At 46.9% G+C, this 11,727-nt stretch overlaps 2 protein-coding genes across 3 annotated transcripts in view; one reads left to right on the top strand and one right to left on the bottom strand.

The window, feature by feature from the left end:
- Nucleotides 1–11,727, top strand: part of LOC132766262 (zinc finger protein 135-like) — a 457,616-nt gene that overhangs the window by 112,803 nt on the left and 333,086 nt on the right. The gene's annotated exons all lie outside the window — the stretch shown is intronic.
- LOC132766369 (zinc finger protein ZFP2-like) overlaps nt 1–11,727 on the bottom strand; it is a 252,056-nt gene that overhangs the window by 6,966 nt on the left and 233,363 nt on the right. The window contains exon 1 of one of the 2 annotated variants that reach the window (XM_067464967.1): nt 4,300–4,360. The exons of the other annotated variant lie outside the window; for it this stretch is intronic. The gene's annotated coding sequence lies outside the window, so the exon portion shown is untranslated. Of the gene's footprint in view, nt 1–4,299; nt 4,361–11,727 lie in introns of those variants that run through there. 2 annotated transcript variants of the gene reach the window in all.

Genomic DNA, 11,727 nt, shown 5'->3' with positions numbered 1-11,727 from the left:
TGATTCCCAGCTATCTTCCTAACAGCTGTGGCCCTGCTAGCAACTCTGGCCAATCTCAGGCCTGTCTCCTAACCCACTACACCACTCCAAACTACAAACACCCTCTCCCTTCAACACCCAAGTTCCATCTCCTGACAGGAGTTTAAAAACCTCTCTGTAAAGACAATTATTTCCTCTTGCCAAGTTAGGCTCCGTCCACTCTAACTTAGCCGATCACATTCCTCTCTCATTTCCCTCCAGAAAGCTGCTCTTCCTAAACATGTCCCCTCTAGGAAATGAATGACAAAATGGATTCCCCCGGCACCTTTTCCTAAGATGGCTGCCAAAGTCCTTGGGCCTACTATTTTCCAAGGCCTCTCTCAGCCTAACTGGTAGAGAATCCACTACACACACACACACCCAGTTATTAACCTGGCTGCCTCTCACTGGACTATTTGAAGCTTCCGAGCAGTCTTCAAAGGCAACCCCACGTAGAGTGCATTGCAGTAGTCTATCCTGGATGTAACAAGAGCGTGGACCACCATGGCCAAGTCTGACTTCCCAAGGTATGGGCGCAGCTGGCGCACAAATGTAACTGTGCGAAAGCTCCCCTAGCCACCGCTGCAACCTGGGATTCCAGGCTCCAGAAGGACCCCCAAGCTGCGAACCTGTGCCTTCAAGGGGAGTGTAACCCCATCCAGCACAGGCTGTGACCCTAGAGCCTTGCGACTGACCAGGAGGACCTCTGTCTTGTCTGGATTCAACTTTGCTCGTCGTCATTCAGACTGTCACAGCGGCCAAGCACTGGTTCAGGACTTGGACAGCCTCCTTAGCATCTGGTGGGAATGAGTGATCGAGTTGGACATCATCTGCGTACAGATAGCATCGGACTCCAAAATTCCTGATAATCTCACCCAGCGGCTTCATGTAGACAACATGGGGGACAATACTGATCCCTGCGGGACCCCACAGGACAAGCAGGAGCCCCCCAGCAACACCTTCTGGGTACGACCCTGTCTGAATGTATCTCTCCTTATGTACCATCTAGGAACTCAAGATCATCTGGGGAGGCCCTGCTCTTGGTCCTGCCTTCCTTGCAAGCATGCTTGGTGGAGACAAGAGACAAGACCTTCTCAGTGGTGGCCCCTCGGCTGTGGAATGCCCTCCCCAGGGATATTAGATTGGCCCCCTCCCTCCTGGCCTTTGGGAAAAGAGTAAAAACCTGGCTCTTTGAGCAAGCTTTTGGAAATGGGGCGTGACAGATAAACACAGTTCAATGAAATAACAAACACGGAACAGCCTGGACGATGCAAATGGATAAGGAGTTGAGCTGGAAGACATGGATGATTATAGTTGTAATGGTTTTTATATGAATTTTTATTATGTTACTAGCCGTCCCCTGCCACACGCTGCTGTGTCCCAGTCTGTGTATATGTGTTTTGTGTGTGTATATATGTGTATATACTTATTTATTTACAGCATTTCTATTCTGCCCTTCTCCTCACCCCGTAGCAGGGGACTCAGGGTGGATTACCATGTACACGTAAATGGCAAACATTCCATGCCAATTTTGACCTACAACATATACAGACGTAGACAGAGGCTATTTAACTTTTTCTGGCCGCCCGGGGAGCTGTCGCACTGCACACTGCACTTACCCTAAAATCCGACTTGCCACCTGTCACACCCAGCACTTTTTAATCTGTACCTATACTACATTTGGCACGGCCCTAGTTTTATGGTGTTCTGGTGTACTGTTTTTGTTGTTCTGGTATTGCTTCAATTAGGTTCTTGTGGGTTTTTTCGGGCTGTAGAGCCATGTTCTAGAGGCATTTCTCCTGACGTTTCGCCTGCATCTATAGCAAGCATCCTCAGAGGTAGTGAGGTCTGGTGGAACTAGGAAGAAGGGTTTATATATCTGTGGAATGACCAGGGTGGGACAAAGGACTCTTGCCTGCTGGAGCTAGGTGTGAATGTTTCAACTGACCACCTTCATTAGCATTTGAAGGCCTGCCTGAGCTTGGGAAAATCTGTTGCTGGGAGGTGTTAATCTGTGCCTGGTTTTTTCCTCTCTGTTGTTTAGCTGTTAGAATTTTAGAGTTTTTTAATACTGGTAGCCAGATTTTGTTCATTTTCATGGTCTCTTCCTTTCTGTTGAAATTGTACACATGCTTGTGGATTTCAATGGCTTCTCTGTGTAGTCTGACATGGTGGTTGTTGGTGTAGTCCAGCATTTCTGTGTTCTCAAACAATATGCTGTGTCCAGGCTGGTTCATCAGCATATTATTGGAGAACACAGAAATGCTGGACCACACCAACAACCACCATGTCAGGCTACACAGAGAAGCCATTGAAATCCACAAGAAGCATGTGGACAATTTCAACAGAAAGGAAGAGACCATGAAAATGAACAAAATCTGGATACCAGTATTAAAAAAAACTCTAAAATTATAACAGCTAAACAACAGAGAGGAAACAACCAGGCACAGATTAACACCTCCCAGCAACAGATTTTCCCAAGCTCAGGCAGGCCTTCAAATGCTAATGAAGGTGGTCAGTTGAAACATTCACACCTAGCTCCAGCAGGGAAGAGTCCTTTGTCCCACCCTGGTCTTTCCACAGATATATAAACCCTTCTTCCTAGTTCCAACAGACCTCACTACCTCTGAGGATGCTTGCCATAGATGCAGGCGAAACGTCAGGAGAGAATGCCTCTAGAACATGGCTCTACAGCCCGAAAAAACCCACAAGAACCTAGTGATTCCAGCCATGAAAGCCTTCGACAATACATTGCTTTCATTGTTTTTGATTTGCTTTAAGTTGTGTATTTGCTATGTTACTGTTTTATTGTGGCCTTGGCCTTTGTAAGCCACATCGAGTCCTTCGGGAGATGCTAGCGGGGAACAAATAACGATAATAATAATAATAATAATAATAATAATAATAATAAATGCAATACAACTGTCTGGTTTGCTCCTGACACGATAAATCAATCAATGAACAAACAAACAAATAAACTAAATCAATAAAATGATGATGATGATAATGATGATGATCATGGCAGCAAAATGATGTGGCGGCAAAAAAAGCCAATGGGATTTTGGCCTGCATCAAGAGGAGCCTCGTGTCTAGATCTAGGGAAGTCATGCTCCCCATGCGCTATTCCGCCTTGGTTAGACCACACCTGGAATATTGTGTCCAATTCTGGGCACCACAATTCAAGAGAGATTTTGACTCTAAGCTGGAATGTGTCCAGAGGAGGGTGACTCAAAGGATCAAGGGTCTGGAGAACAAGCCCTATGAGGAGCGGCTTAAGGAGCGGGGCATGTTTAGCCTGAAGAAGAGAAGGCTGAGAGGAGGCATGGTGAGGGCCATGGATAAATATGTGAGAGGAAGCCACAGGGAGGAGGGAGCAGATCAAGGGTCTGGAGAACAAGCCCTATGAGGAGCGGCTTAAGGAGCTGGGCATGTTTAGCCTGAAGAAGAGAAGGCTGAGAGGAGATATGATGAGAGCCATGGATAAATATGTGAGAGGAAGCCACAGGGAGGAGGGAGCAGATCAAGGGTCTGGAGAACAAGCCCTATGAGGAGCGGCTTAAGGAGCTGGGCATGTTTAGCCTGAAGAAGAGAAGGCTGAGAGGGGATATGATAGCCATGTATAAATATGTGAGAGGAAGCCACAGGGAGGAGGAGGGAGCAAGCTTGTTTTCTGCTTCCTTGGAGACTATGACGCAATGGAACAATGGCTTCAAACTACAAGAGAGGAGATTCCATCTGAACATGAGGAAGGACTTCCTGACTGTAAGGAGAGCCGTTCAGCAGTGGAACTCTCTGCCCCAGAGTGTGGTGGAGGCTCCTTCTTTGGAAGCTTTTAAACAGAGGTTGGATGGCCATCTGTCAGGGGTGATTGGAATGCAATATTCCTGCTTCTTGGCAGAATGGGGTTGGGCTGGATGATGACCCAGGAGGTCTCTTCCCACTCTAGGATTCTATGATGATGATGATCCTCCTCCTTCTTAACAAATATACTAATATATATGTATGTTATACTAGATAAGGAAAACGGTGATGATGATGCTGATGCTGCTGATGCTGTTGCTCTTCCTCCTGCTCCCGAAGGACCTCTGCCCTGCTTCCCGAGGGGCTCCTCCTTCCTTCCTTCCTTCTCGGGGGGCTTTGAGGCTGAGCGGACATCTGTCGGGGGGGGGGGCTTGGAAGGGGGTTTCCCTGCTCCTGGGCAGAAGGGGGCGGGGCTGGGGGAAGGAAGGAGGGGGAGAGGGGGCCCCTCCCACCCACCCCCCGCCCCAGCACTCCCTTTACCTCCTTCCTCTCCGAAGGCTTCTCTCTCTCTCTCTCTCTCTCTTCCGCAGCCCCCCCTTCTGCCCTCCTCCCAGGATGTGCGTCACCCCCCCAGCACCCCCCCCTCGCGCCTCTCTGGGAAGCGGAGCCCCCCCCCCCCGCTCATCTCAAGGCAAAGTCTGGGAGGGGGAGGAGCATCCACGGGGGGGGGGGAGAGGCAGGTGTGCAGAGTGAGAACAGGTAGAACACACACAGATAGAAAGAGAGAGACTCTGCATTGCAGCACACCCAAATACCTGGGAGATGTCACTCTGGACCGTGCTCTGACCGACAAGAAGCACTGCCTGAACATCAAGCAGAAAGTGGGTGCCAGAAACAATATCATACGAAAGCTGATGGGCACAACCTGGGGATCACAACCAGACACAGTGAAGACATCTGCCCTTGCGCTGTGCTACTCCGCTGCTGAGTACGCATGCCCAGTGTGGAACACATCTCACCACGCTAAAAGAGTGGATGTGGCTCTTCATGAGACATGGCGCATTATCACGGGGTGTCTGCGCCCTACACCACTAGAGAAATTGCACTGCTTAGCCGGTATTGCACCACCTGACATCCGCTGGGAAGGAGCAGCCAATAGTGAAAGGACCAAGGCAGAGACATCTCCAGCTCATCCCCTGTTTGGGTATCAGCCAGCAGGTCAACAACTTAAATCTAGACATAGTTTTCTAAGATCAACAGAGACACTCGCTGGAACACCTCAGCAAGCGAGAGTCCAAAAGTGGCAGGCTCAAAGCCAGAACCTCAACCCATGGCTGATACCAAACTCCCCCCTGGGCACACAGAGGACTGGGCGACTTGGAAGGCGCTGAACAGACTGCGCTCTGGCCCCACGAGATGCAGCGCTAATCTTAAGAAATGGGGCCACAAAGTGGAATCCTCCACATGCGAGTGGGGAGAAGAGCAAACCACTGACCACCTGCTGCAATGCAACCTGAGCCCTGCCACATGATGCACCATGGAGGACCTTCTTGCAGCAACACCAGAGGCACTCCAAGGGGACAGATACTGCTCAAAGGACATTTAATCAGTCAACCAGAGAAGTCAGCCAGAGCAGAGCACCTGAGGAACCAACCTGGACACAGCGTATTGTTATTTGAGAACACAAAAATGCTGGACCACTCTCCCAACCACCATGTCAGACTACACAGAGAAGCCATTGACACCCACAAGAAGCAGGTGGACAATTTCAACAGAAAGGAGGAAACTATCAGGAAACAATCAGGGACATATAATCACCTCCAGGCACTGCCAGGCCATCAAATGCTAATCAAGGTGGTCAGTTGAAACATTCCCACCTAGCTCCAGCAGACAAGAGCCCTTTGTCCCACCTTGGACATCATTCTGCAGATATATAAACCCTTTTTCCTAGTTCCAACAGACCTCACTTCCTCTGAGGAAGCCTGCCATAGATGCAGGCGAAACGTCAGGAGAAAATGCCTCTAGAACATGGCCATATAGCCTGGAAAAACCTACAACAATGAGAGAGAGATTGATACATAGGTAGGTAGATAGATACATAGACAGACAGGTAGACAGATATGTAGGTAGATACACAAATACATTGGTTGATAGATACATAGATAGACAGATACATAGACAGGTAGGTAGATAGGTAGAAAAGTAGTTAGGTAGATACATAAATACATAGGTAGGCTGATAGATACATAGGTAGGTAGATAGATACATAGGTAGACAGGTAGGTAAATAGATACGTAGGTAGGTAGGTAGGTAGGTAGGTAGGTAGGTAGAAAAATAGGGAGGTAGATACATAAATACCTAGGTAGGCTGATAGATACATAGGTAGGTAGATAGATACATAGGTAGACAGGTAGATAAATAGATACATAGGTAGGTAGGTAGGTAGAAAAATAGGTAGGTACATACATAAATACATAGGTAGGCTGATAGATACCTAGGCAGGTAGATAGATACATAGGTAGACAGGTAGGTAAATAGATACATAGGTAGGTAGGTAGGTAGAAAAATAGGGAGGTAGATACATAAATACATAGGTAGGCTGATAGATACATAGGTAGGTAGATAGATACATAGGTAGACAGGTAGGTAAATAGATACATAGGTAGGTAGGTAGGTAGAAAAATAGGTAGGTACATACATAAATACATAGGTAGGCTGATAGATACCTAGGCAGGTAGGTAGATACATAGGTAGACAGGTAGGTAAATAGATACATAGGTAGACAGGTAGGTAGGTAGATACATAAGTAGACAGGTAGGTAAATAGATACATAGGTAGGTAGGTAGGTAGGTAGGTAGGTAGGTAGATACATAAACACATAGGTAGGCTGATAGATACATAGGTAGGTAGATAGATACATAGGTAGACAGGTAGATAGACAGGTAAGTAGGTAAGTAGAAAAATAAATAGGTAGATACATAAATACATAGGTAGGCTGATATATAGACAGATACATAGGTAGGTATTATTTATTTATTTATTTATTTATTTACTGTATTTGTATACCACCTTTCTCAGCCAGTTGACAGTCATAGATAGACAGGTAGGTGGGAAAATAGCTAGGTAGATACATACATGCATAGGTAGGCTGATAGATACATAGGTAGGTAGGTAGATACATAGGTAGAAAGGTAGGTAGATGGGTAGAAAAATAGGTAGGTAGGTAGGTTTAGGCGATCCCTTGTTGGACGAGTAAGATGGTCTTCCATTATGGATTTCCCTGTGGGTCCGTATGTGGCTGTGGAGCCCTATTCTTGCTCTGCATCTTCTTCCGCAGTGAGGGCATTGGTTTCCAGGTGGAAGGCGGTCCCGGTCGGGGTTGGCTTGACGCGCTTTCCTCCTGGCACATTTCTCTCTTTCTCCCTCCACTCGTGCCTCCTCAAATTCTGCAGCACTGCTGGTCACAGCTGCCCTCCAGCTGGAGCGCTCAAGGGCCAGGGCTTCCCAGTTCTCAGTGTCTATGCCAGAGTTTTTAAGGTTGGCTTTGAGCCCATCTTTCAATCTCTTTTCCTGTCCACCAACATTCCGTTTTCCGTTCTTAAGTTCAGAGTAGAGCAAGGTAGGTAGGTAGGTAGGTAGGTAGATACAAAAATACATAGATAGTTTGATAGACAGATACAGATAGGTAGATAGATACATAGGTAGAAAAATCGGTAGGTAGATACATAAATGCATAGGTTAATAGACAGATACTTAGGTAGGTAGATAGATACATAGGTAGAAAGGTAGTTAGAAAAATCAGTTGGTAGGTAGATACATAAATACTTAGGTAGGTAGGTAGGTAGGTAGGTAGACAGTCACCTTTAAAGGGGGAGCAGGGAGCATTGACTAGAGAAATACAAATACAAATGGCAGTCCATAAAAGTAAATTTTCCTCATCCCTTGCATTAGTCTTTGGGGAGAATACTGTTGTGCAAACAGCTCCACTGGCTGCCGATAAGTTTCCGGTCTCAATTCAAGGTGTGGGTTATCACCTAGGAAGCCCTACACGGTTCGGGACCTGCCTGTCTTCCCTTACGGGCCTACATGATCTCTAAGACCTTCTGGGGAGGCCCTTCTCTCGTTCCCACCTCCGTCTCAAGCATGACTGGTGGGGACGAGGCAGAGGGCCTTCCACCACTTCGTGACCGCATCTTCCCTTATGAGCCCACAGATCTCTAAGATCTTCTGGGGAGGCCCTTGTCTCGTTCCCACCTCTTTCTCAAGTGTGGCTGGTGGGGACGAGGCAGAGGGCCTTCCTTCTCGGTGGTGCCCCCCCCCCAGCTTTGGAACTCTCTCCCCCCCCCCCCCCCCCGGGAAATTTATTTATTTGCAGTATTTACATTCTGCCTTTCTCACCCCGCAGGGGACTCGGGGCGGATTACAAGGCACATCTACATGGCAAACATTCAATGCCAATTAGACACACAACATGTCTAGACAGACACACAGAGGCTCTGTAACATTCCAGCTTCATGGAGGTATGCTTGGTTTCTGGCCACCGGGGGAGCTGTCGCTGTTCCGTCTTCCAGCAGCTTGGTTTGCATTGCCCCTTAGTTGCATGAAATAGCATCCCTTTGCATTTCCCCCAGGGTTGCTACAGTCTCAGCAGCACCCTAAAAAGTTAACCATTAACAGGGGCTGAAAGCCAGATTGCAAAGCCTTTTGCAGCCATTGGCTTAAAAAAGTATCTCTTTGGTCCAGAGACCGCCCTTTTTCCTGGGGATGAGATCTCCATTTTGGAGAAGCTCTCCTGCCTTCTTCAGTTTAGAAAAAGCCTCAGATGTGCTGGTGGTCAAGCTAGGCAGCTCGGACAGGCCATCGTGAGTACGGCTACCCTCTTGCCTTTGAAGCTGGTGCTGGGCTCAGAGAGGGGAAGGCCTGCTCTTTCTAAAGATAGCAGCTCAGCGCTGGGGCAGGGAATATCCCCGGATTTCTCTGCCATTGGGAGAGGCTCCATTACTTCATCCCCAAACTAACCTTGAGCTTAGAGAGGGAAAGACCTGCTCTTTCTAAAAATAGCAGCTCAGGGTTAGGGTAAAAAATCCCAGGATTTTTCTACCATTTGGGGGGAAATTAACTCAGCAGCTGAAGGGAAAGGAAAGGAAAGAACATCTCCATGGTTTCACAAATTGACTGTTTTGTTTGTAACTTCGACAAGCTGTGCCAAGTCTGCCAAGGACTTTGAAAAATAAATATGCTGTTTGATGTTCAAACCTGGAGTGGCCTCAGTTGATGGGAATCGTAAGCTTCTAAGTAAGGCACCTGCAGTTCACCCAGATAGAGAGAGAAGCACATCTTAGTTTTAACAAAGCCCGAAACGGTTTGGGACCCGCCTACCTGCGTGACCGCATCTCCGTATGTAAACTAACACGATCCCTCCGTTCATCTGGAGAGGCCCTGCTCACGATCCCACCTGCGTCGCAAGCGCGTTTGGTGGGGACGAGGGACAGCGCCTTCTCTGTGGTAGCCCCCCGACTCTGGCACTCTCTCCCCAAGGACATCAGACAAACCCCAACGTTGGCAGTCTTTAGGAAGAGCTTGAAGACGTGGATGTTCCAGTGTGCCTTTCCAGAATAGGATGAAGGGTTGGAAGGCATGATCATCAAGTTTGCAGACGACACCAAATTGGGAGGGAGAGCCAATAGTCCAGAGGACAGGAGCAGAACTCAAAGGGATCTTGACAGATTAGAGAGATGATGGGCCAAAACTAACAAAATGAAGTTCAACAGTGACAAATGCAAGATACTCCACTTTGGCAGAAAAAACGAAATGCGAAGATACAGAATGGGGGACGCCTGGCTCGAGAGCAGGACGTGTGAAAAAGATCTGGGAGTCCTCGTGGACAACAAGTTAAACATGAGCCAACAATGTGATGTGGCGGCAAAAAAAGCCAATGGGATTTTGGCCTCAGGCATCAAGAGGAGCCTAGTGTCTAGATCTAGGGAAGTCATGCTCCCCATGCTCTATTCTGCTTTGGTTAGACCACACCTGGAATATTGTGTCCAATTCTGGGCACCACAATTCAAGAGAGATATTGACTCTAAGCTGGAATGTGTCCAGAGAAGGGTGACTAAAAGGATCAAGGGTCTGGAGAACAAGCCCCATGAGGAGCGGCTTAAGGAGCTGGGCATGTTTAGCCTGAAGAAGAGAAGGCTGAGAGGAGATATGATGATGGCCATGTATAAATCTGTGAGAGGAAGCCACAGGGAGGAGGGAGGAAGTTTGTTTTCTGCTTCCCTGGAGACTAGGATGCAAGGGAACAATGGATTCAAACTACAAGAGAGGAGATTCCATCTGAACATGAGGAAGAACTTCTTGACTGTGAGAGCCGTTCAGCAGTGGAACTCTCTGCCCCAGAGTGTAGTGGAGGCTCCTTCTTTGGAAGCTTTGAAACAGAGGCTGGATGGCCATCTGTCAGGGGTGATTTGAATGCAATATTCCTGCTTCTTGGCAGAATGGGGTTGGACTGGATGATGGCCCAGGAGGTCTCTTCCAACTCTAGGATTCTATGATTCTATGATTCTATGACTCTCCCAGCATCATGTCCCAAATGCACTTTACCAGAGATTTAAGATTGCCGGCACATCGCACCTACCCTAAAATCCTTACATGTCCAGCACTTTTAATTTATTCATTGCATTTGGCCCGGCCCTTAGTTTTAAATGTGTCATGATGTATTGTTTTGATGTTTTATTGTTATTGCTTTAATGTTTATTACTTTGCTTTATGAGTTTTATTGTTGTATTGTTATGCTGTTGTTAGCGGGGTACAAATAAAGTTAAATAATAATAATAATAATAATAATAATAATAATAATAATAACTTTATAGTGCCTGGGTGTGACAGCACAGTCGCTTCACCATCCACTTGTGACACTGATGGGGTACTTCCTCATTCTTTTGCACATTGCTGGAGATTTTTTTTAATGGTGTTGTAAATTAGTTAATTTTTTAAAACTAATTTACAGCACCATTAAAAAAATTAGTTAAATTAAATTGGAGCCCCCGGCGGCGCAGTGGATTAAAGCGCTGAGCTGCTGAGCTTGTTGACTGAAAGGTTGCAGGTTCCATTCTGGGGAGTGGCGTGAGCTTCCACTGTCAGCCCTAGCTTCTGCCAACCTAGCAGTTCGAAAACATGCAAATGTGAGTAGATCAATAGGTACCACTCCGGTGGGAAAGTAACAGCGCTCTGTGCAGTCATGCTGGCCACATGACCTTGGAGGTGTCATAGAATCCTAGAATCAAAGAGTTGGAAGAGACCTCATGGGCCATCCAGTCCATCCCCCTGTCAAGAAGCAGGAATATTGCATTCAAATCACCTCTGACAGATGGCCATCCAGCCTCTGCTTAAAAGCTTCCAAAGAAGGAGCCTCCACCACATTCCCTCCGGGGCAGAGAGTTCCACTGCTGAACGGCTCTCACAGTCAGGAAGTTCTTCCTCGTGTTCAGATGGAATCTCCTCTCTTGTAGTTTGAAGCCATGGCTCCCTTGCGTCCTAGTCTCCAGGGAAGCAGAAAGGAAGCTTGCTCCCTCCTCCTCCCTGTGGCTTCCTCTCACATATTTATACATGGCTATTAGGGCTGGCGGTTTCGTTTTGTTGATTCGTAATTCGTTAATTTGTTAATTTTTTCAATTACAAAATGATAACGAACCATTCTGGAGCAATTTTTTTAAAAAACGAATTTTTAAACACGTTTTGTAAATGCTTCGTATTTCGTTATTGTATTCGTTTCGTTATTGTTCTGAGGTCGTTTCGTTATTATTTCCACATGTCTGGGGCAAGTTTTTTGTTTAATTAGTGAAAAAAAAATTATAATATCACACCAACAGTCAACAGCAGAGCGAGAGGGAAGATTCAGAAGTTTTTGGAGGTTTTTTAGCGTATTTCGCGGTCGCGTCCGCCATTAACGAATCGATTCGTTATTGT

This window comes from Anolis sagrei, chromosome 2 (genome assembly GCF_037176765.1).
Source record: "Anolis sagrei isolate rAnoSag1 chromosome 2, rAnoSag1.mat, whole genome shotgun sequence".
NCBI lineage: Eukaryota > Metazoa > Chordata > Lepidosauria > Squamata > Dactyloidae > Anolis > Anolis sagrei.
The sequence above is the reverse complement of the archived record's forward strand: the minus strand, read 5'-3'. Positions and strand labels throughout refer to the sequence as shown.